Source organism: Pelobates fuscus, chromosome 3, assembly GCF_036172605.1.
Source record: "Pelobates fuscus isolate aPelFus1 chromosome 3, aPelFus1.pri, whole genome shotgun sequence".
NCBI lineage: Eukaryota > Metazoa > Chordata > Amphibia > Anura > Pelobatidae > Pelobates > Pelobates fuscus.
This window is the reverse complement of record NC_086319.1, coordinates 105,268,383-105,292,875: the sequence shown is the minus strand read 5'-3', so window position 1 is coordinate 105,292,875 and position 24,493 is coordinate 105,268,383.

Here is a 24,493-nt window from a genome sequence, read left to right as displayed (position 1 = left end):
CAGATGAGTACAGTAGGCCAAGTGTTAGCCAGAGAGAGAGATTTGAGTTGTAGCCCAGGTAGTACCGTATACAGAAAGGAAGAGGCAGGGCAAGAGTGAGGGAGCTGGGAAGTTGGGAGTCAGATGGTAAAGGCTTAGAGGAAGATGGAAACAGGAAAAAACATAGAAGGGGAGAAGTGGGGTCGGAAAGAAGATGAGAAAGTGGTAGGGAAACAATTGAGGGGAAAGAAGGAGGTAGAAAACTAGGGAACTTGCTGTCTATGTTGTACAGGCCATTTATGTCATAAAGGTGGCAATTCCAGCTTTGGAGGCAAAACATCTTTGTACTAACTTTGTACTAACTTTTTTTTAAGAGAGTACATTTATTATAAAATGATGGTAGCCAATCCATTGCTGTATATGATTTGACACATATACTGGGACACTATGAGTAACAATATAACTTAAATACATTTGACCTTATATACACGTTACATTTTTTTTTCACATTTAAACCTCTGGAGTTTTGTTAACAAAGAAAGGAAGGTCGAATGACACCCACGCATCAGCTTCCTCACTGATGGCATGACATTTTCTCCTAGGATTTCCTAATACTTTAATGAAGTCATCTTGTCTTCCACACGCAGGTTTCCAGTGCCAGAGAATACAAAGCAGCCCCAGAGCATCCACCATGCTTAACTGTAGGCAGAGTGTTCTTTTCCGTGTATGCTTCATTCATCTTCCTCCAGACATACCATTGATCCATTGGGCCAAAAAAGTTCCAATATTGTTTCATCGGTCCTCAGAACAGAATCCCCAAACTTCTGTGATTTATTTAAATTATTTTGAGCATATTTGAGTCAACCTCTTTTCTTGTGTTTTTCGGTAAGTAGTGGCATGCATCTTGGAGTACTGGCATAAAAACCTTCTGTGTATAGTATGTGTCTTACTGTGCTCACTGAAACCTCAGTGCATGTTGTCCCCAAGTCTGGTTGCAGGTCTTTTACAATCACTTAGGGTTTTCCACAACTTGCCTTTTCATAAATCTGGCTGCAGTCATTGATAGCTTCCTTTTTGTGCCCTGTCCATGTAGTGTCACCACTGCTCCTTCAATTTTGAACTTGTGAACTATGCTTCCAATTGTGTCTCTATGAACATTTAGTGCCTTCACTATTGTTTTGTATCCTGTTCCTTGTTTGTAAAGGACAATGATATATTCTCCTAAATTTGTGGACCATTCTTTTGACTTTAGCCATATTTCTAACATGCAGTCAAATGTGACACTCAACAAACCCATAGCCAGTTCAGGTATTTCAAGTATTCCTGCTCAAGCACACCTGGTGCAAATAATAGAGCCCTTGAATAGTCGCATCTGGTGTGCTTCAGACAACACCTGTTTTGCATATTTGTGCTATTTTGAGAGATTTTATTCAGGGGCTTAAATAATTTTAAAACTGGAGAAGTTATTATAAGTTGCATTTTCAGTTGAATTTGGGGAATTTTTGCACATGCAGTGCTACTAAATAAAAAGAACTGAAAATGTATTCATATATCAGCCCTGGATTTAACCATGGTCGTGTACTTACCATAGGCGTTAAATGTCTATTTAAACAGCTTCTTGAACTGCTGACTTCATCTAGCTTTTTCCCTGCTAACACTGTGTTTGCAGGGCGTTCCATGCAGTCCTACATGCATTTAAGCCCACTTTATGTAGGACAGCATGTGATGTTCTAAAGGAAGGGGTTAAGACCCACATTGCAAAATGTAGCCACAACATAGCTGATTTTTCCAACAAAGTTTTTAGTTCAACATTTTTCCATTTTTAATCATGAAATCCTAATTATTCTATTACTGCATATATTGTATAGCAAACCCACCTGTTTTATTTTTCTTGGACTGATGTTTCTAAAAAAAAAAAAAAAGTTTAACAAAAAAATATAAATGTGTAAAAATGAGCTGTCTTAAAGCAGCACAAACATATCCCATTTGGATGATATAAGGTGAGCATTAGTTCATTGAACATTAAGTTGTTTTATGTGCTAGTTTATGAATTATCCTAGTTACAAGGCTGCTCTGAAATTACACCTTTCAAAAGTCTATATTGATTTTTCATTGCTAAAGGCTAAGGACAGATAGCTGTACTAGTTTTACCGTGCTCAATCTTTCATCTGTTCTTAGCATTATCATCACCTCTGCCTAGACATTCCTTTGTTCTAAGTGGATTATACATATACAGTGCTTTCCTATGGGAAGAATTTAAATTATTGTGTGCTCTTTCGCAACAGTAATGGAATAGCAAAAAGGATAAACTTGTATTGGCTTATAATATATTAAGTAATGGGAAGAAACCCTTCAGATTTAAAAAAAAAATATATATAAAAATCAGAATTAGAATTGGAATTATGAAAATTCCACTATTGTGGTTATATGCTAGTAAAAAATTAATACATTTTCTGTAAATAATTATTGAAAGAAAGTGCAAAATCAGTCTATTATTGTTATCATCCTGCTTAATAAACAACTTGTTTAAATCAGATAATATGGATATGATATACTTAAAATTCCATAGCTTAGCAGCAAAGATAAGTAAAAAAAAAAAAAAAAAAAAAAAGGGCAATTCATATATCATTGCTTCATTAAAGCACATTTTTTATAGTCCCTTCTCTAAGAGTGTGTTGTGCATTATATGAAACCATGTCTGAGTTCAACATAATCTTTTATCAAAATATGATTCAGGTGATTTAAATGTATTATTCAAATTAGCAACAAAGCAATATACTATGCCTCAAGCATTATACGTGATTTTTCATGTTTTAGAACCGTGCCATTTCATTATTACCAACTTGTTCTCTTTTTTTTATCTGTATATTTAATTTAATTTCCGAGTTCTGTTCTACGGCATTAGCTTCAGTAGATCTGTGTGGCAGGTCAAAAGTCATGTTTAATAAATCTACTAAATAAGGATATTAAAACTTATTAAATATATATACATTTCATATGACAAGTCTTTTGAATATTTTATCAGCCTCATGTCCACCACAGCCAGTGAAATATAATTACTGCTTTGTACTAGCAGTAGAGAAATTGGTGCTGCAATTTTACAAAGTAATGAATCTCAGATCAAAGAATGCTGTTGCTGTATATCTTATGATTAATATTTTGTTATATATTTCATAGACTTCATCTATCGTATATTCGTATATTTTCTATACAAATTAACTTTATTTTATTTTTTTTTATTTTAATACCTACAGAGAGGTGAGATGCTCAGATTAGTTTCACAATCCAATTAATAATTATTGAAGCTCTTTAACAAATGTTTGTAAAACTATTGAAATATATACACCAGGTTCTGGCTTCAGAAAGGCATATTAAGGTACTAGCTAAGTTGGAGAAAAATCTGTGGCAGCGAACAGTTACTGGTTAAAAATACACATGTGCAATTAACTCTTATTTCCTAAACAATTCAAGCTGGGTTCAGCTAACTTACATATACTGATAAGAGTGAAGCCTGACCATGAACTATTATTGGTTGAATTTGATAGCCAACTAATCCCAGTGCAATAAAGGCTCTCCCAGTCATATAAAAGACTTTGCCACTTAAAGGGATATTACATAACCCAAATCCAAAATAAAATGTAATAATACTATTTAGTATTTATACTGCCAATTAAAACATGTATGCATTTAGTTATACATTTTTTTTTTTTACTGGATCGTATATCTAGAAACAGCTTGCAGAAGCTTCGGATGTCATGTCTGCAGCCCTTACAAGTCTCCCCATCTTCCCAGCCCTGACTTTATGTGGTTGTCTCATCACAGAATTTTCAACTCAATAATATATGTCTTTGCAAAGCAGGTGCTCTAACCAATTGCTGCCTCTTGAGGTTTGCTCCTCGGAGCTGAACCAACATTGAGTAACAGTGCAGGTTGTCTGACTGACAGTCAGAGGGCGGCATAAGGTTAATTTATCAATGTGCCAGTTGTTATTCAAATCTGCACTTTTTGTGAAATAAAAAAGAGGACACACTCTTCACACACAAAGCACTTTTGTATGTGTGTGGAGTGGTCCTTATAAGCAGTTTCCATTCCTGTGCTCTCCATGCAATGCAGAGTGTTATTTCTTTTTTCTCTAGTGTTTTTTTTTATATTCATGTATTTTTTATTGAATAGTTGTGTTGGGTTAATATACTGCCTGGCTAAGAAGCTATGCATCCCCTTGGTTCTATTTAAAGGATGAGTTAGAGGGTGTTATTAGGGTTAAATGTGCTGGGTACACTCTTGTCATATAGTTGGTATGGCAGTTGACTGGACATTATCTGTTCTGTTTCTGTTTGGCTTAGGGTCCATGTGCATACTTGATCACATTTAAGCCCCCAGCCCTACTCTCTTATTAAAAAAAAATATAAAAAAAAAATAAAATGGTCTCCCTGGCTTTCAATTAGATTTGTGCAATTTATTTCATATTGCTGTTCAACTCAAAATTTAGGCACTAAAAAAAAAATTGGAAGGCCATTCGGGCAGCCAGAGCAGCAGGGGAAAACAGGAATATGTCAGTGCTGACATACATAAATGAACTAAATACTGCCTGGCCTAATGGCTACGGAGTATCAGCCATTTGTGCAATGACAATTCTGACTTACTAGACTTATATCAATACATATCTAGAATGAAAAAATTCTACTGATCACCCAAATGGCTTGCATTCAGTGGTAATGTAGTTCAGCCTAAAACAAATCTCCTACTTCACTTGGACACTTGGAAAAGTGGTAGAGGTCACTCAAGGCCCTACCTGGTTATGGATGTCTTTTACCATTTTGGAAGACAATTATCCCTTATTATATTGTGTCCAATGGACCTCACATCATTTTTTAAAGTGTTATTTAACTTTCAATGCCACTTAAAGGAACACTATAGTCACCTAAATTACTTTAGCTAAATAAAGCAGTTTTAGTGTCTAGATCTTTCCCCTGCAATTTCACTGCTCAATTCACTGTCATTTAGGAGTTAAATCACTTTGTTTCTGTTTATGCAGCCCTAGCCACACCTCCCCTGGCTATGACTGACAGAGCCTGCATGAAAAAAAAAAATGGTTTCACTTTCAAACAGATGTAATTTACCTTAAATAATTGTATCTCAATCTCTAAATTGAACTTTAATCACATACAGGAGGCTCTTGCAGTGTCTAGCAAGATATTAACATAGCAGGGGATAAGAAAATCTTAATTAAACAGGACTTGCAATAAAGAAAGCCTAAATAGGACTCTGTTTACAGGAAGTGTTTATGGAAGGCTGTGCAAGTCACATGCAGGGAGGTGTGACTAGGGTTCATAAACAAAGGGATTTAACTCCTAAATGGCAGAGGATTGAGCAGTAAGGCTGCAGGGGCATGTTCTATACACCAAAACTGCTTTATTAAGCAAAAGTTGTTCAGGTGACTATAGTGTCCCTATAATAGAAGAGTATATTGTACTGCTCTCTTCTGTAACACAGACTTGGTTAATTTGCCAACATATTGCTCCTGTGAAACACTGGGATCTCACAGGGATTATTTTTGTTGTTACGTATTTGGTATTATTACAGCCGTAAACAAATTAGAAGCTTCGCTCTTTCCAGCTATAAGTAAACCCTTATATCAAGTTTTTCCATGTGTAGTACATAACCTGCACTTATGCTGGGAATAGATAAGCTGACTAAGAAGAGGTATGTTCAGAAGTAAGCTTGTGATCCTCAATAGTAAATAGCACATATATATATTCTGATTTCTGATTTTGTATTTTTTTATTTTAGGAGCTATGATTTTCACAGCTGTCAGTGCATAAAGCTTAAAATGTGCAATTTCACTTTAAACTTCCCTTTGTCATGTTATAAGAGACATCTGGAAGGAAGTACACTGTACCTCATTACTGATAAATTCCCCAAACCTTTGCTCATATTATAATGAATTCTATTCATTGAAAAGCATCTTGCACAGCAATTGCATAAGTTCGAACTTACTGAATATGATATGCCCATTCAGTAGAAAGATTCCCATATTGTTTTAGCATTGCTAATTTGTATTACTTGGAAAGGCTTCTGTAATTATCTCTAAGTAGTAAATACAAAATATGATCAAAATATCTCAAAGACTGGGTCAGAATTATGACTTTAACCCCTTAAGGACCAAACGTCTGGAATAAAAGGGAATCATGACATGTCACACACGTCATGTGTCCTTAAGGGGTTAATAGATTGAAACTCAATTATATCAATAAACAAATCACATGTTGAGAAGCTCGTTTTCCTGTATGTTAAAAGTTGCTGCAATTTTATACACAGAACTCTTAGTTAGGCATGAACAATATTAAAAGGGCCCACTTGTTTTGAAGAAATAACTCATTTTGTTTCCTCCTGAATAACACCAAGTTAATTAATTTCATTGGTCTAGCATTTGCCATTAAATTAATTACAGGTAAAAATAATTGGTGCTAGATAGATAATAAAGAAAAAAAAATGAAATGAAAATTTCATTTGCCACGTTAATAATTTGCTGTTAGGAGAAAGCCCTAAATAATTTAGTTTCATTGACATGAATTAAATTGTATTCATAGCTGTGCCGTAGAAATATAATTGTGTCATATATCATTTTACAGGATTTCACCTTCTTGCGATAGAAATCACTTTGCTTTAGTTAATACAAATGTTAATGAGACTGATGCACAGAGGTGTGTAGTGTTTATAAACTTTCTGTAAATCACAAATCATCTTATTCAACTGATGGAAGATATTACTTTAATGATATTCATAAATTATAATATACATCTTCTTCAGTATTTATATATTACCTTTAAATGCTAATCAAAGTAGAGAAAACAAGTGATACTGAAAATAAGCCTACTTGATTGTCAACAGGATGCTAAGATGATGATTGGCATACAACAAATGAAATAGACATGTGAATGCATTCTAAATAAAATAGATAAAAACATTTTTTTTATATATAATTAAAACAGCTCTTGTGACCTCACCAAAAATATATAATTTTTATGAAATACACTGGCTGTTTTGGAATTTCACTGAAATTCGAAGTCAAAACATATCATAAGGTAAGGAGGATTCTTCAACCATCGCTAGTGACGAATGTGGGAATCAAGGTGATTAAAATTTCAAGACTTAGTCTATGGAGGCTCCTGTGATTTTACAAATCCTCTGTAGACATCAAAATATCTCAGGTATGCACCGATGCAGCTCCAAGCAGATGAAGCACCAGAAGTTGAACAAAGAAGATAGCAGCGCCAGTGGGGGACAGAGTCAGGTAAGTTTAGCTACCTTCCACTGCACAACTGGACATCTGCACCCCAAGCAGAGGAAGGAAAGAAAGAGAGAGAGCGAAAGAGAGCGAGAGAGAGATTGAAAGAGCGAACGAAAGAGAGAAAGAAGGAATGATAAAAGAAAGAAATTCTGCTTTCAATCATTTCTTTTTTTTCTGTATCTCTAGTAGATGTACATTAACACAAATAAGCTCTCTATCTACAGGCAGCTGTTTCCTTCTTTTTCTTTCACTAGTCTTTTTTCCTTTTTCATTATCTTCCTTTTCCCCTCTTTTCTCTTCTCTTCCCTTCTCATTGTGGTCATTGTGCTTTTACTATTCATCTATTTTCCTTTCATATTGACTAATTTAGTAGGGATGTGCAATTAATTTAGTCCAAAATCAAAATTTGGACGGATCTGGATGAATTTGGCAACTTCAGATGAGAAGAATTTTAAATTAAAAAAAGCAACAAATCAAACTGAAAAAAATTAATCGAAAATGAACCAAAACAACATTTTCAGACCCATTTATTTTAAATTACCTCTGCATTGCAGGAAAGGTCGCAAGCATTATATTTCTCATTTGTTATAGGAAATGTCCCACAGTGTTTGAATGGGAGATGAGTCACTGAGTTTCTGGTGGGTACACATTTTAAATAAATAAATAAAATATAAAATCGGTCCCCAGCACAAAAGAAGAAAAAACTAAATATGATAGAAAAAGTATTTGTTCTTATTGCTATTACTTTCAATTGCCCACTCACATTCTAACATGCTTCAGTCATAAAAAAGGGGGGTTACTATATATGTTTATATGTGTCAGGTCCAAATTATTGCGTCCAAGGTTGAGCTATAATCCTGCAAATAGGGCTTCAGCTCAGCAAACACCGCCCTCTGGAAAGAGTTTTCGATCACACAGGAGGTAACAAAATAAAGAGGGGGGAGGGGGGGAAATAAATTAAACTGGAACCAGCCTCAATTAGCTTCTTAGCAACATCTTGTGTAAAAAAGCAGATCCAGGCACTGTTTTTAAGGTGGACTTGGCAGCATTTGGCAACTGACCTGACGTGAGGTGAGGCCAGAATTAAAGATTACACCAAGACAGCAAGCTTACAAGGACAGGAACATGCAGATACCATCACCTTTCAGGCATAGCTAAAGAGGAGGGTTAGTATTATGAGTAAGAAAAATAAGAAGCTCAGTTTTAGAGAGATTGAATTTCAGAAAGCAGGAGGACATACAATCAGGGATGGAAGAAAGGCAACCGGTCACGCATTTTAGAACAGCGGGGAGAGTTCAGGGGAGAAGAGCAATATCTGGGTGTCATCGGCATACAGGTTGTAGCGGAATCCAAATAAATTATTAGGTGTTCCTAGAGAGGCACTATAAAGAAAATACATAAGGGATCCAAGAACATAGCCTTAGGAGACACTTTACCTATACATCAATCACATTTAATTACCTTCACTCTTCAGGCAACCTTCTCCTGTTATCTGATCCTGCACCACTAACTCTCATCTGCAGGATTTCTCAAGCACTGTCTCATTCCTATGTAAATCCCTACCCCATGCCATCAGATTTTCCCCTTGTCTCCAGTCCTGTAAGAAGTGACTGAAAACATGCCTCTTCAGGATAACCCTCTCTCATTGCAATTGCCCTCCTCATTTCCCTTGCTTCCATAACCAAACTACCTCTCTCTCCTTCTTCACACTCAATGTTAGCCAGTTTTGACACAGTCATCTTATCCATCAATCCCACCTCCTCTCTGACTTGATCTTTTTCCTTTTGTGTTTCTTTACCCTTTTCTAAAAGATTGTAAGCTCATTTGAGTAGAACCTTCTTCACCTATTGTCTCTGTTAATATTCTGTACATCAATTACTTTTTGTTAAATATGTCCATTCCATAATTGTAAAATACTACATAATATGTTGGTACTATATAAATATAAATGCTAATTATACTATATAAATATAAATATTAATACTAGTTATAATTTATTGCATAATTATATTTTCAAGACCCTTACTAGGTGGTTATCTTAAGTGAAGCATAGAAATTATCTACAGATTTTCCCTTGACTGTTGATAGATTAAGGTAGATTTAAAGGACCACTCTAGGCACCCAGACCACTTCAGCTTAATGAAGTGGTCTGGATGCCAGGTCCAGCTAGGGTTAACCCATTTTTTTTATAAACATAGCAGTTTCAGAGAAACTGCTATGTTTATTAATGGGTTAAGCCTTCCCCCAAATCCTCTAATGGCTGTCTCATTGACAGCCGCTAGAGGCGCTTGCGTGATTCTCACTGTGAAAATCACAGTGAGAGCACGCAAGTGTCCATAGGAAAGCATTGTAAATGCTTTCCTATGAGACCGGCTGAATGCGCGCGCAGCTCTTGCCGCGCGTGCGCATTCAGCCGACGGGGCGGAACGGAGGCGGAGAGGAGGAGGAGAGCTCCCCACCCAGCGCTGGAAAAAGGTAAGATTTACCCCTTTTCCCCTTTCCAGAGCCGGGCGGGAGGGGGGCCCTGAGGGTATGTTTTCCTGGCACTAGAGTGGTCCTTTAAGAGATTCTGGTTCTGATATAGTTTTGTACATTCTCGCTCCAGTAATCAGTGATAAAGTCATTGGTGTAGATTTGATTGTTCATTGAATTCATGATTTGGAAGAGTTCTTTCCTCTTGATGTTTCATTGATCTTTGCCAATACGAATGCCCATCTAGTGCCAGTCCAAACTTCTTGATTGCTGCATTTCATGTACTGATCATGTTTTTTCTCTTGAATCATTTCTCTGCTCTCCTTTATAGAATAATTTATAAGTGTTCAGGCAAGATGGAATTCATTGTAATAATACAATTTATATACTCTAACAAAGAATAACATAACATTTTGACTTATCTCTTGGATTCCGCTGCTCCAGATTTTTTTAAATTTTATTCCCAAGCCTTTTGGTCGATTTGAGAATGGGGGAAATATTCTCAAAGTACATAATCTTACCCTTATACATACATCTTGAAATGTAATGACTTTACTCTTTCAAAACTGTCAGTGGACTGGTGCATAATATGGTGTACTGATGAAATGAAGTAAAATGATATATAGTATTGAGGGTCTCTGGGCATTTTCATCTCTGGATTTGAGATATATAGAACAGCAGAATATCATGCTATCACCCAGTGAAACCCTCAATAAATGAGCAACCAGTAATCAAATTCCATTCCACACTTCATTATAGTTCGAGAATTCCACATTAACTCTTGCAGACAAAAGTACTTGTAGTCAAGGTATAATCTAACATCTAGAGACTGTAATGTTTAAACATAAGTTCAGGTTACATAAAAATGCGTATTCAGAAATGCACAAATATATATGTAAACATGATCGAATATGTGTATTTTTGCCTTTATTGCTCTAGTAAATCTGCATGTTACAGCAAATAGGAGGTATCATTTCTCATCTGAGTATTTTATGGGCGATAATGATAATTTAGCATTAAAATGGATTTTGAAAGCTGAAAGCATCCAGTATCTGTTTAAAATGCAGCATTGATTCTCATATGTACTTTGAAACTCTCATTTGCTTTTTATAAATTGCATGGGTTCTTGCTGTGATAAAAAGGCAAGACAGGTAAGTTTCTTTAATTTTAAATGTATAGTCAGACCTCTCTCAATGTGCTTTTTCATGTTAGAATGATTTACAGTAATGTTTTTTTTGTTTTGTTTTTTTAACTAGCTTATTCACTCTCCTCTGTTTATTTACTTTGTCTGGCTATTCTCCGCCAACACGCACCTTTCACTTTCAGGCACATCTTCTGCTATTTATGACACCCCACTCTCCCCCCCTCCCTCCCCTTCTCTAACATCAGTTGTTTTAAGTGTTCTTCTCTATCAGATTAGTTTGTATTGCTTCAGATTTGAGGAAGAGAGGTATCTCTCGAAAGCTTGTCTTTGAAATATTATGTTAGGCCAATAAAAAAGGTATCATTGCATACTGCAATACTCTCGTATTGTGGCATTATATATATAAACAGCCCTGGTATTGCTCCCGGTTTTTTGGAAATTACTGGCAGCCTGAGTGCAAGGTACATTGTTCTATATATATATATATATATATATATATATATATATATATATACATTTGGCAAAAAAAATGCAAACAAGGAAATTATCCATAGTCACAAAGCTTAATCGGAGTGAAATATCTCTATGTATGTTGAAACTATGTCAGTCGCTATGTGATTCCATAGTGTGCATAGAGAAAGACATGCAAAGGAAAAAATAAACAAAAAATACGAACATACACAGCAAAACAAAGAAACACTGTACCAAAGTGTTATTACATTCTGGAGACTGTTACTCACTGGGAGGCGTACACCTAAACCAACCAAAGTTTCGGCAACCAAGGCCTTTATCAAGGGTGAGAAATACCCACTTATGGGCACCCTATATATGCTAATAAACTGCAAAAAAAGTGGAAATACCCACCATGTCTATAAACACATCTGATTTTATGTGTGCATGTATGTTGGGAGGAGTGTAATTGTTTGTCCATGTGCAGAAACAGGACAAACGTATGTCACCATGACGTTTTGAAAAAACACATAATATTTATTATTCTTGCTTCCTATTTTCATTGTTTTAAATAGGTACATATTAAAAGGGTTTAACATGTAAATATATATAAAAATAAAAATCTGGAGAAAGATTGTTTGTTAACTCCTTCACTACTGAGCACTTTTTGATTGAAAAAAAAATATTAGCATAAATATGTATTTGAAGCAATGGATGCACAGTGTAGATAGATGCATATCATAGCAAAGCAATTTTGTGCATAGATTGCTTTGCAGACAAACATAATTTTTGCATTTTTCACTTAATTATTTATTCTTTATAAAAATACTTTGAGAATAAATAACATTACAATATATATAGTGTCCTTTATCTTGCAATAGTTCACACAGGCCCTGAATTGTTTTTATAACAGCAAGAATTGATTTTTCTCACATACAGTAGATGTGTAAAAAATGTTCAAATGGCTTTTTTTATAGGCATGTGCAAGGACCCAGAAGGCATTACTAGCAGTATAGCATCATACAAATTGCAACATAATGTTTTCTTTTTAGCATAATTTCCACGTACAATTAATATAGCTAAATCCTATAATTCTAAAATACAGGTATTGCATCAGTTGTGGTTTGACAAATTTGAGACCTTTTAAAAGTCAAAATAATCCCATAATAAAATTCAGAGTCCAATAAACCTTTCCATAAACCTTTCAGCGATGTCTCAGGTGTAAAACAGTACCCCCTATGTACAGGGTTTTTGGTTTGGGAAGTTACAGGGTAAAATATAGCATGTTACATATTTCAGTTTTTTTCACATTGAAACTCGCCAGATTGGTTACGCTTCCTTTAAGACCATATGGTAGTCTAGGAATGAGAATTACCCCCTTGATGACAAACCATTTGCATTAGTATACAACCCAAGGTATTGCAAATGGGGTATGTCCAGTCTATTTTAATAGCCACTTAGTCACAAACACTGGCCAAAGTTAGCGTTAATATTTATTTGTAAAAAATGCAAAAAAAAAACTAATTTGAACACCAATTTTGCCCAGTGTTTGTGACTAAGTGGCTGCTAAAAAAGATAGGACATACCCCATTTGCAATACCTTGGGTTGTCTACTTTTGCAAATGGTGTACCATCATGGGGGTAATTCTCATTACTGGGCTACCATACGGTCTCAAAGGCAATGTAACCAATCTGGCAAATTTCAATGTGAAAAAACTGAAACACAAGAATATATTTGATTCAGTAACTTTTGAAAACACCATAAAACATGTCCATGAGGGTTACTGTTATACTCAAGAGACTTTGCTGAACACAAATATTAGTGTTTCAAAACCGTAAAACATATCATAAGAATTATATCATCAATGTAAATGCCATGTGTGAAAAATGCAAAAACATTTCACTGATAATATCATCATTGTAATACATTTTACTGTTTTGAAACAGTAATATTTGTGTTCAGTAAAGTCTACCGTGTAAAACAGTACCCACCATGTACAGGTTTTATGATGTCTTGGAAAGTTACAGGGTTAAATATAGTGCTAGCAAATTAAATTCTCTGGACTTTCTGCCTGGGTTGTCAGGCAGGTCCCGCAAATTGTAATGAATAAAATGACCTAGTTATGTAAAATTATACATAAATATATATATATATATATATATATAGAAAGGTTGAAAATGATAGCACTCCCAGGACTCCAATTTAAGATTTAACTTTTAATAATTAGTAAAATAAAAGAATCGACGTTTCAGTCTGCCATTTGCAGACTTTCATCAGGACTGATGAAAGTCTGCAAATGGCAGACTGAAACGTTGATTCTTTTATTTTACTAATTATTAAAAGTTAAATCTTAAATTGGAGTCCTGGGAGTGCTATCATTTTCAACCTTTCTACATTTTGGCTTGACAAGCACCGGGCAAGTATTTCCACTATATGGAGTGCAAGATTATTTTCCATTTATATATATATATATATATATATATATATATATATTTATTTTAAAATACAGGTAGAACGAAATTACACACACACACACACACACACACACACATATATATATATATATATATATATATATTTTTTTATATATATATTTTTTCAATTTTTTTAACGTATTTGCATATTTATTTTATTTTTAATTATATATATATGTTTAATCAATATCATTCTACGTGTATTTTGAGATATATATATATAATATTAAAATACTCTTAGACAGTATATGTTTGTATATGTGTGTATATATATATATATATACTTAGATCATATATATAATAAATATATATATATGTGATCTAAGTATACAGAATTTATTTTTAAACTGTTCTAACATTGATTGATTTTTTTAGAGGCAGCAGGGGAATTACCTGTCATTGCAGGCACTCCCCCTGCTGGCACTGCCTTCCATGTGATCGTGAGGTCCTCGAAAAGACCTCGCAATTACATGACCCAGGGGTTTGAAAAAGATGGAGGGCGACTCCCTGACCTTTCCAGGTAAGTCCCCATATCGCGTTCGCCGGCGTGGGATCGCCGCGACCGGGTAAGTACATAGGACGGCGGGGAGGTGCTATGCAGCCCCCCGGTGTTTAGAGCCAGGTCCCTAAGGACGGCATAGCACATTGGACATCCTTAAGGGGTTAAGCTAGCAAATTAAATTCCCTGGACTTTCGGCCTGGGTTATCAGGCAGGTTCCCACAAATTGTAATTAATAAAATGACTTAATTATATTAAAAAAAATTACAAAAATATATATGTAGAATTAAAATATATATAGCAAAACTTGAACTCCTGCACTCAAACTTCAAAAAGATATTACCCGGGGCCATGTCACAATGTTAATATAAGTATGAAAAAATACCGGCACTCTAGGCTTTCCAAAGTTTCTATTTATTTTCAGTTGATCCAGGTCGGTCAACGTTTCTGCTCCCGATCTGAGCTTTCATCAGGACACACAAAAATGTATAATACAATATAACAGGCTTATATAGGACAGACATCCAGTAAACACTCACCTAATCAGATGTTTCACATCTCTCTCGATGCTCTGCGAATGCGCGCCACCGCGTTGAATGCCTTTCCATCAGAAGAACAGCAGTGACGTCACTTTGCCAGCGAAACCTACAAAGCATCGTGGTTATTGGCTATATTTCCGTGTACTGAAGCAGTGGGGAGAATACCTCCTCTCTAATTTGATTGGTCCACCTCATTCATGACGTGGGTCTGTTTACCTCGCTATAGCAACCAGGTCCCGCCATTCAAAGAGAGAAAAATTAAACAAGTTGATACATTATATATTGCACTTCAGTTATACCAGATATTATTGTCAGGTGGTGTCCAATAACTCCTTACAATGACAAGATATATATATAGCATAAAAAGTGAAGGGATATGGACAAAAAAGATTTGGAGTGCATTCAAGTGTATTATCCACTTAATTATTCCTAAGTGCTAAGTATTGCATATGTTACAGTATACAGTGCAATTTTTCTTTATTTAAATTGCATTAAATAAAGTGAATTTTGGATCATATTTAAGGTCCAAGGTGCATGGACTGTATATTATTTTAAGTGATTAAGATCACTTGATAGATCTCAAAGAACCATATATTCAAAATAGAGAAAAACATAAAGTGCAACTTATTAGTGCAATTATAGGTGTAAGTATGTTGATATAAAGTGCTAACAGATAAAGTGCATAGTGATAAAAAATATATGGACTATATTGCAAGTACAAAGTGAAAAGTGACTTGCAATATAATTTTTATATATATATATATATATATATATAGCAAGTAAGTCCCCTGGACGACGTGGACGTGCTATGCCGCTGCCGGCAGTTAGAGCAGAGTCTCCAAGAGTGGCATAGCACACCCACCGTCATTAGGGAGTTAAACTTCACATACAATGCATTCGAATGTGCACCCCTTCACTTAGTAAAGTACATTACCGCAAAAGAACCAAATGCCATGAATCAACCTTGTCTAAACAACATTTAACAAGTTTTTCTTCAAATGTATTCAAACCATAGAAAGATCCTTTTTATCATCATTTGTTTGTACTTTTCAAAAAACTTTTGCCAAATTCATATTGTCTACATTGGTTCTGCTCTCAAACAGAGTGAGTCACTGAAGGTCAGGTGACTGCCTCAATGTTTCACTATCCTTGCTTAAAGAGACCATTCACTGCTTAAATAAAAATAAATAGTAAAACATTTTTCACAATTTTAGTAAAAATATTGCTTTTCTGCTCTTCAAATGCAATAAATTACACAATGACCTGTAAAATACCACTCACCCCATGATATATTGTGAGCATGGATGTGTGCACTCATCACACACCCCATGGATGATACTGTTTGGAGAGATATCTTAAATCAATGCAGATACAGATTTCCTGAATCTTCCAGCAACTCTATCACATTTCCATCTTTACAATCATGCTGGGGATTCCCACATTGAACTCTTAATGTGCGGGATGTGCTCATGATCACAGGTCTTAACTTCCTCTCTCTTTCATCCACTGCCAAATACATCTCAACTCTGGATGAGGGTGTTGGGTTTCTTATGCCAAATACACGGCCAAATATTCTCCTGCCGCATACACAGTCAGGTGTCAGACACGACATGTATTTCTCCCAAATATACGGCGAAACTTCTCATCTGAACTCAAAGCTAAACATAATTTCTCAATTATTTGTAAATCAGTCTCTTTTAGTAGGCTTTACAGGGGTATAAGATACTTAGCTCTACCCATTGTTGGACACAATATAGTATCGCTAAAACATCCTGCCTGTTGAGTTTTCCACCAAAATGTTGCAAATCATAAAATTCACAGATTCTTTCAAATTTGTTCAGAGGGTCTGTCCTTGAAATTAAGTTAAGAAGCAGCATTGGCAAGCTTGTTTACAAAATGCTAAATAGCGTTGTTAGTTCCTCATTATTGAATTATGGTTGTATCTCATGGTTGTCTTATTGCATTCTCATCTTAATATATATATGATGGACTTTGTATATCTTAACTACATTCTACATTCTGAGTGCAGCTGTTTCTTGGAGAAATTGGTGGGGTAGGATAGACATGTGCTTGCCAGTTACTCAAGGCTAGCAGGCAGCAACCTTGAATACAGAAAATACAGGCATCTTCAACGAAACGTGTGGTAGGTTTCATGCTTCTTTGATCTTAAATTTCATGGCACTGTTTGGAGTGCACACAGGGTGTGGCGCGATGGCTAGGAGATTCATCGTATCTTCTCAGTAGTTATGGCTATTTAAGTTGGTGAATTTTTATGGTATTTTCTCATGTTTTTTTAGTTAAGGTAGCTATTATTATTATTATTATTATTATTATTATTATTATTAATAGTATTATTATTACTATTATTAATAAGTGTACAGCAACAGTCACTTAGGATTTGGAACTACCTATTACTCACTATATAGCACTTGAAGAAGTTCGCTATATTAAACCCTGTATACTTATAGGTGGGCTATATGGGTTTATTATCTTTAGAATTTTGAAGTTATTCATTGAGTGAAGACACCCATACCTTCTTTATATTCAGTCTTTTATCTGCATTGTTTGGTACTCTTCACCTAACATTGGATTACAATCTCTATGTGTACCTAGTACATCTATTGACTTTCTGCAGACTTTGTTGTTTATTTTTAGGAGACATTGTACTTGAGGTTTGGAGCAAATTACTCATTAGACTGTATAACAGCTCACTTCCCAGCATCACTAAATACATGTTAACCCATATCCCCATTTACACTACAGAACTCTATAGTTCTCCTCCACTTTTTGTAGATGTGATGGGATTTATTTAGGTTTAATGTACTTTTTTGGAACTTATGTTCTATAATAAAATGTGTTTTTAACCCCTTAAGACCGGAGCGCGTACAATTACGTCCTTTTTTAAGCGGCTCTAAACGCTGCCGGCGATCGCGGTTGGGGGGACTCGCAGGAAGCCCCCCGCGGCACGCCCTCTTCAGCCCCCCCGGGCCATGTGAGAGTGAGGTCCTTGCGAGGACCTCACAATCACATGGCCGGTATAGCTGGCTGCAGCAATGCCAGCAGGGGGACTAACTGTAATGACAGTAAGTCCCCCTGCTGGCTGGAAAAGTGTAAAATTAAAATAGGTGTAAAAAAAAAATGTATATACTTAGATCATATATATATATTCTATATATATGATCTAAGTATATATATATATATATATATACACATATACATACACACACATACACTGCCTAGGTGTATTTTAATATTAATATATATATATATAATTATATATATATATATATTAATATCAAATTACACGTAGACTGATACTGATTAAATATATATATAATTATTGTTATATATATATTTATATATAATATAAAATAAATAAATATGTAAATACGTAAAAAAATAAAATTAAAAAAATAATTAAAAATAAATAATTAAAAACTATATATAGATGTGTGTTATTTCGTTCTAACTGTATTGTGATATTAATATATATATATATATATATATATATATATATATATATATATATATATATATATTTATATCAAAATACACGTAGAACGAAAGAATATATATATATCTATATACATAAATATATACGTATATATCACTATATATATATATATATACCTATATATAAATAAAAATATTAAAAAAAATTATATATATATATATATATATATATATATATATATGTATATATACACATATGTATATATATATATATATATATATATATATATATATATATTAATTCTACACATATAGTTATGTAATATTTTTACATCATTAGGTATCCTAATTAATTACAATTAGCGGGACCTGCCTGACAACCCATGCCGAAAGTATAGGGAATTTAATTTGCTAGCACTATATTTAACCCTATAACTTTCCAAGACACAATAAAACCTGTACATGGGGGGTACGGTTTTACTCGGGAGACTTCGCTGCACACAAATATTAGTGTTTCAAAACAGTAAAATGTATTACAACGATGATATCGCCAGTAAAAGTGAAATTATTTGCATTTTTCACCCACAAACAGCACTTACACGGACGTGTATTATTGCTGCTATACTTTTTACTGTTTTGAAACACAAATATTTGTGTTCAGCGAAGTCTCCCGAGTACAACAGTACTCCTCATGTACAGGTTTTATGGTGTTTTCAAAAATTACAGCGTCAAATATAAGGCTTGTGTTTCATTTTTTTCACATTAAAATTCGCCAGATTGCTTATGTTGCCTTTGTGACCCTATGGTAGCCCAAGAATGAAAATTACCCCTATGATGGCATACCATTTGCAATAGTAGACAACCCAAGGTATTGCAAATGGGGTATGTCTAGTCTTTTTTAGTAGCCACTTAGTCACAAACACTGGCCAAAATTGGCGTTTTTTGCATTTTTCACACACAAACAAATACTAACGCTAACTTTGGCCAGTGTTTGTGACCAAATGGCTACTAAAAAAGACTGGACATACCCCATTTGCAATACCTTGGGCTGTCTACTATTGCAAATGGTATGCCATTATGGGTGTAAATTTAATTCCTGGGCTACTATACAGTCTCAAAGGCAACGTAACCAATCTGGCGAATTTCAATTTCAAATGTAACGTGCTATATTTGACCCTGTAACTTCCCAAAACACCATAAGACCTGTACATAGGGGGTACTGCTTTACACATGAGACTTTGCTGAATACAAATATGTGTATTTTATTGCAGTAAAAGCAAACAGTATTATGACATTGACAGTTAAAATGTCATGTAGAACTAAGAAAATAACACAATTTCTTATTTTCTCCCATTTTTTTCATATTAAATTATGTTTCATAGCTAAATATTTGATATTAAATGAAAGCCATGTTTCCCCTGAATAAATTGATATATAATAAGGGAGGGTGCATTTAATATGAAAGAGGTGAATTACGGTTGGACAGACATATAGCGCAAATGCCAGGTTTTGTTTACGTTTTGTTCACAACTTGTGCATTTGGCTCAGTCCTTAAGGGGTTAATTAATTTTATATATATATATATATATATATATATATATATATATATATATATATATATATATATATATATATATATATATATATATATATATATATGCATACCCAGAGAACTATTGTTCTTGTTTATATCCTTGGATTAGTGGATTCTGGCAGAAAAATGTGTCCCTCTACAGGTTGGTAATCATAGCTAAATATGGGTGAGTGAGGCTTTTTTGACAACAAAAATCATTTATGAACATGTTTTTATTAAAGACAGGTCAGGCCAAACTAACTTAATTGCATTCTATGAAGACGTTAGTAGAAGTATAGATAAGGGTGTTCCAGTAGATGTGATGTAATCAGATTTTTCTAAGGCATTTGATACAGTTCCACACAAAAGGTTACTAGTAAACCTGAAATCAATTGGTTTAGATTAAAAATCAAGTTCTGAAATGGAACATTTTCAAGTTTGACAAAAGCCCACTTCCCTTTAATCTACTTAGAAATAATCTTGAAGTGGAAATTGAAAATTAGGGAAAATTCTAGTTTAAGGGTCAGAATAATCAAATTTTTAGTAAAGACAGGAAGCGACTAGTGGCTTATCTTTCTTTACTGAAACTCCAGAAGCAATGTTAACAGAAGTGTAAAAAACTCAACCAATCAGAATGCATAACAGTAATATATAGTGCCATCCGTCTCCTCCCAATTCCTCTTTCTTGATGTCGCTGAACCGTAGTAGTGTCAACCATGTAAACGAACTATATCGAATGAAACAGTAGATCCATTGGATCATTGTGAAGTCAACCAGGTAAACAAGTTGTCCTTGGACCAGTCTGCGGAAGATAAAATATCCGACAGTGCACTACCCGCCCGAAAGGCAGAGGGTGCGGCTACACCTCTAACAGAGTGTGCACCAAAGAATTGGTCAATTCCTGCGAGAGTGAGTAACCCTCTGATCAAGCGTGCAATCATGGGAGAAGAGACCGGTTTGTGTGGTCTAACATAAGAGATGAGCAGAGGCCCCGAAGTGGGCAATAGCTGAGTTGTGCATTTATTGTAGTGACGGATCGGGTGTAGTGTCAACGCAGAGGGACTGTCTGCCCGGAAAGTATGGGTAGAAAAACCAATGAAGAGCTTGTCTTTGTACGTCTGGTAACAGTAAATCTGACTTCATCTGGCGTGAAAGCCACTGCATGAGAATCAAAGGCCTGAACATCTGAAACTCTGCAAAACAACATCAGGCACAAAAGCAGGGCCAATTTTGCAGAAAGTTGGTGTAGGGATAAGGACTTGTTAAAAGGCCAGGCTTCCAAGGAGGAAAAAAATAGAGAGACATCCCAGAAATTGAAATATCTAGTGGCAGGGGGGTCTTGTCAACTGTATGCCCTTTGAGAATGGAGGGAACGCATAAGCTCCCATCGTCGGCCATGATTGCAGGAAAGCATCAACCTCTGAGGGCAGGGGGTGCGGGAGCTAGCTGATGAAAGAGATCCAATGTAGATGAATTTGATGAAACAGGAGTTGATCCAGTTGCCAATCGCTGGCGTCTATTGTAGGGTTTCCATGTGTTTTGGGGGTACTTTTGGGTTATTGTAAAATATATGTTTTCTGTGCCTGGAGATAATTGAGTTAAGTACAGTTCCTGACTCAATTATCTCTCAGGCACAGGTGAGTGATTATCCTGTTTTGTGCGGGAGTGTCCTGACCTAGGAGCCAATGTAATTATTTGCATGTTTTACTGTAGTCTCCTCTCCAAAGGTCCAGAGGGGAATGCCCCTGGAATATGTTATAGCAAACCCCTTGAAAGGGGAAATGAATATAAGGCTGCATGTGGCTACCATTAAACAAGTTCTGTCAGGCCCCCCTGCCCCTGCGGCGCTCGTGGCATCCTTGCTTACCCCAACATCACGAGTGGCGGCTTCCGGTTCCTATCCACAGCTTGCGGCTGTCCATGCTGAAACTCCCCAACCTGACAGTGTTTCTGACGCTGCACGCTCCAAGGCAGCTTATGTGTGTGTCAGACCCGGTCATGTGACCCGGCACACAGTTAATACCTCACGGATCACAAGAGAGGGAAACGACACCTTCCATGTGTTGTAATTAACACTAATGGGAATTTGCCAATCAGACACACCCTGTGTGTATTTAAGTTCACCTCCCCCTTGCCTCAGTGCCCTTTTGTGGTCTTTCATAGCCCAATAGTGCATTTGTATTGTGGTTCATTTTCTGGTTACTGACGTCTGCTCATTTATCGTTTACTCTGTTTTCTGTTATCCTTAACCTCTGCTTGTACTTTGACTACTCTATCTCTTTTGCATTGCAATATTTGTGTGTCTGTGATCTGTCTGCGTGTTTGGGTTCTCCTGGTAATCGTCACAAGTTCCTCTTCACCCTACAAATAGAGCCTCGTCTCATGTGTGGAGGGAACAGCTATATTCACTCTGGGGATTGCTAAACTCGTTATACTCCCTTGGATTATAATCACTAGCTCTTGTAAGAGCTATCCTGCTTTACACTCTGGATTGGGAGAGGTCTACCCACTGGAAGCTGGATCCTGGTCTTGGGTCCAGGGTGTGTGGAGGACAGCAAGACCCCAATCAAGCTGTAACGCTGGCTGCGGGGTTTACAGTGGTTATGGTGTCTTGTGGAGTGCTTGGAGTACTCGGTAAGCACTAGGAAGCATCAATTGGCGGAGGCACTCAGTCGGGGTGCCAGGCGGTCCGCCAAATCTGGTGGCAGCAGTGGGATGGCTTCCTAGTGAGTATAGAAGCATCCTGGAGACACCGTTATTGTTGGATTTAAAATTGAGGGTAACACTAGCATTTGTGCCCTGGAAGAGATACTCAGCAGAGAGAGAGACTCCCCAGTATAGCCCAGTGCTTTTTGGACCAGGTAGCCCAATGGATGTCGCTTCTGGGAGAACAACCTGAGGCAGATCGGGTAAGGCACCTGGAATCTCTTGTAGAGAGGGAACTGATCATAGACAATTCGTATCAGGTGCTGTGGTGGTACGCAATACAACAGGATGCCTGGCTAGCGGATGCGGCCTCAACGGAGGGAGGAGGCTACGGTGGCCCTGGCCTATTATGGAAGGCCCTTGAGCAGTACAACAACTCGTGCTCAGTCATGATACTGGGTGACTTATGCCTATCAGAATGCTGTGTTGCAGTATCCCTCAGTTCTGGGACTGGGACACAACCTTGCCTGCCTGGCTGCAATGTAGTGGGAGCTGGAGCAAGATTACTAACACCTGCTCAGCTCAATTCGGCCCCAATATACCCTGCAGGGAGAGTAGCAGAGCTGCAGCTAGGGATACCTGACTGAGGTATTTCCTGCTTCACTACCAGCTCCAGAAGTAGGAGACCTCATAAACTGGTACTGGGAAGACCCCCAGTCGTCAGGTTGAGATGGGACCAAGGATGGATATTGGGCAACCGGCCCAGATCCCCAACCACAGCCGGAGCTACAGGGAGTAGGGACAGTCGGTCCTACTCTCCAGTGGCAGCTTACCTTACAGGAAGAGGAGACGATCAGTGCCTCTCCCCAGTGGCAGCCGGAGATACTGGAAGAGGAGACAGTGGGTCCCTCTTCCCAATTACATGGGGACCTTATAGACTGCTCCTGAGGGAAACCCCAACTGGCAGATGGAGATGGGACCGAGGTTTCTCCACTGGCACTACAGGGATGCTGAGCAGCCGGCCCAGATCCCCAACTACAGCTGATGTTACCGGAGGGGAGGACAACCTCCTGGTACTTTCAGCTGAGGGTGAAAGTACCCTCAGCTGAAAGTACCAGGAGGGAGGACAATCATCTCCCTCCTCAGTGGCAGATGCCAAACCCAGCTCTGGAGATAGTGGATGGGACGGCAGTCTCCACTAACCCCCTTCCAGTGGAAGTGCTGGCATCCGAGCAGAGTGCAGTTGGCCTCTGCCCTCCCCTTTTCCTTTGTCTAGGGCCTGACATTACACAGGCCATCCCAGCAGAAGAGCTGGCATCAGGGCAGAGCGCAGCTGGCATCTGCGCTACTGGTCCATGTGTTCTGGGACCGGATGACCCACTGTCCTACCCAGGTGTAATGCTTGCTACAGAGCACCACTGGCCTGTGCCCACCAAGTACCCACAATTTCATGCCTGGGAGCACAAGGGAGACCGGGGGTGATGGATACCCACTTGGACAGATGGGACAAACCCGGGCACCAGTGGTCACCAGGTCAGCTACTTGTTGTTGGGTGGGCTGCTGGACTAACTCCGGTACCAACCGGGAGCAGGTCAGGTACCTGATTAGTCATACCTTGGGGGGAAGAAATGTGATGGAGGTGCTGGCTGGCCAGCCTCTTGCCCTTAAGACTATGGACCCTGCAAAATATACCTAGCCCAATGCGCTTTAAAAGGCTCTGTTCAGGTGATTTACGTACTCTTGTACTCCAGAAAGAGCGACCAACCATTAGCCCTGATTCCCTCAAACTGTTTTGGGCATAGGACCATGTGCACGGTCAGTCAAAATTTTGACTTCCATGGAAATCTCGAACCCCTGAACCGATCTGAGTGATCTGTGGATATGTTGGTCCCCCAGATCAGGGCTGTCAGGGGATGTGACTTTTGTGGGGTTTCCATGTGTTTTGGAGGTACTTTCGGGTTATAGTAAAATA